Here is a 2,509-nt window from a genome sequence, read left to right as displayed (position 1 = left end):
AAAACCCAAAATTCTTCATACTAAATAATCGTTGGCTTCACCCATATATGTAATACTTCTATATTGACAGTAAGCTAACATCTCAATGTGTAATCATTCCGAAATCAAAGCGAGACAGTCTAGTACCGTTTTTGTCAATGTATTGTGTACTTGAGTGCCGTTTTTGTATATGTGTTGTGTACATGTCTATTTATAAACGTATGTGTTCCTTTTCTTTCGTACGTGTTTACTGATATATCTGTACTGTAGTGTTTTCGGACGGTACTAGCTCTTACTGCCAATATAGAAGTATTACATATATGGCATCACCTTCGTTTGCCTAATTTTTTGGAACAAGTCTAGAATAGCAACCGTTTGGCTATTAAATAACCAAAACCGCCGATTGATACAACTTTTTACGCTGATTTCAACGATACTAACCCCCTTATTCTAGAACCCGAATTTTCGTAATGCGTAATTCGTAGCTACGCTACGAAAAACGAAAAATCCACATGCTGCAACCCTTGCGGAAACATGTGCAGCATTGCCAGCTATCAGTTGTTTTTCGAAGATAGCTGAATGAAGGAAAACAAAGTGGATAGGAATTAAAAAAACACTCATCTTGTGCTTGTTTATTGTAAAGTTGGTTAATTTTAAATATTTTGAGGAAAATTATGGATTCTGATGTATTGCAATTATAGCAGCAGAGTAAGCGGGCGCTATGGCAATGGATTCACAAAGGTATGCGGCGCTGTCGGGCATAGTAACCATGGGCGCATCTATGTCAGCTTCTGGTTGAATTGTTGAACCACAAGCCAGAACTCCTCCTATGCCTGAAGCTCTGGTTCTCAATCCAGTTAATGCAATAACAGCTTTTTCCAAGCCATTGGAAACGTGCACTTTGTTAGGTCCACCACCTGTTGCGCTTGCTTCTGCCTTCGGCCGCGCTTAGGGATTATAACCCTTACTAAGTAGAATTCTCCTTTCTGTGTTGCGGGGAAGAGGGGCTTCCGCATGTCAAAGGTTTACAACATTTCTTGTGCATATCACTGCGGCTACGCCGTCCACGCGCAGAACCCACGTCGAAATTTGCAAAAAAAGTGCATAGTGCAAACCGAGTTTATTAATAAACTAGTGGTAGGAAATTTGAAACATTTATCTTAAATAAAATGTGAATCCTTTGATTACACGTGTATGTTAAAGTTTTTGGATTCGGGTTGTGTGTTTGGACACAACAACCGAAAATCGTTGTACATTAACTAAACCAACCCAAGTTTCTCGATAAGGGGCAACCAGTATTATTTTTGGCTTGTTTATATAAAGCAGTGGATAAAAATATACGTATATGCGAAATGAAAATTTATCTGTTTAAATGAACACCACCAATATTTCTTGCAAACACACATCGATTTACATCTTTCATTTCGCCTCCGTCACAGAATTATTTTCGTACAAAATTACGCAAAAAAAGCTTACTCGTTCGTTTTTAGGCATGCCATTGTTACGAATTTCGAAAGTTCGAAAATACGATTCGGATTGCAGAATACTATTTCTACGATTCGTAGCAAAATCCGAATACGAAAGAGTTGCAGAATAGGGGTGTAAATTTATAAAATAAAGAAGATATAAGAGGTTTATTTGCTTTGTTTGTTTATATTTTTTATTATCACTAAATTCTTGAAACCCAAAAGTAGATCATGATAAAATATGCGTATCGAATTAAAGTTAATAACTGGTACTTTCTAAATAGAATACATTTCTTTGCCATTAATTATGCAGTTTTTTCAAAAAAGGTTATTTCATGAAAAAATAACATTTGTTCGTTTTTTAGTGGTTTTAGTTTGAAAATATAAAAAAGCATATAAATATAATATATGGTGACGTCATCAGTATTTTAATCGGTTATGTAGTTCATACGATATTAATATTTAAAATAACAAAATATTTAAATTTAACCTTCTAGAAAGTCTTTATTTTTTACTTGCACCGAATAATTTTACAATGGTTGAAATTAGCGTAAAAAGTTCTACTGATCTGTATTTTCGTTTTTGCATAACTGAACGGTCGGAAATGACAATTATAATTGTATATTTATACGTATTGTTTAGCATTTCCATTAAACCGCCAAATATACTGAAAATTCACATAGAAATAATAATACACATTTTACTTCTAATTTTATACTTTGCGTACTTTTTTTTTAGCATCTTTCTACTACCGTTTTCGTAAAAGGCGATCACATTCTTCCCCTTTCTCCTACTTCCAAAATACAAATCTGGATAAAGGAGTGTCAAATTTGAGCTGTCACAAATTACATAACCTTGTATTATTGAATCATGATCACCGCTGAGTATCACATGATCAATCAAATGACTATCATTGTTCTTGTAGGGGAGTATATCCTGCCGGACCAGTGTTGCCGTTTTAGCCCTTTGGTAGCTAGATTTAGCTACCACATACTTTTTTGGCCACATAAATTTTAAATTGCCCCTAGCCCTTTCTTACCCCTTTGGAAAATTTATTCATACTT

General features: G+C 34.7%; 1 protein-coding gene across 1 annotated transcript in view; it reads right to left on the bottom strand.

Moving 5' to 3' along the window:
• LOC118739783 (electron transfer flavoprotein subunit beta-like) overlaps window positions 1-2,509 on the bottom strand; it is an 8,985-nt gene that overhangs the window by 986 nt on the left and 5,490 nt on the right. The window lies entirely within an intron of this gene.

This window comes from Rhagoletis pomonella, unplaced genomic scaffold, assembly GCF_013731165.1.
Source record: "Rhagoletis pomonella isolate Grant_MI unplaced genomic scaffold, Rhpom_1.0 Rhpom_scaffold_00005, whole genome shotgun sequence".
Taxonomy (NCBI): Eukaryota; Metazoa; Arthropoda; class Insecta; order Diptera; family Tephritidae; genus Rhagoletis; species Rhagoletis pomonella.
This window is presented reverse-complemented; position numbering and strand designations above follow the sequence as displayed.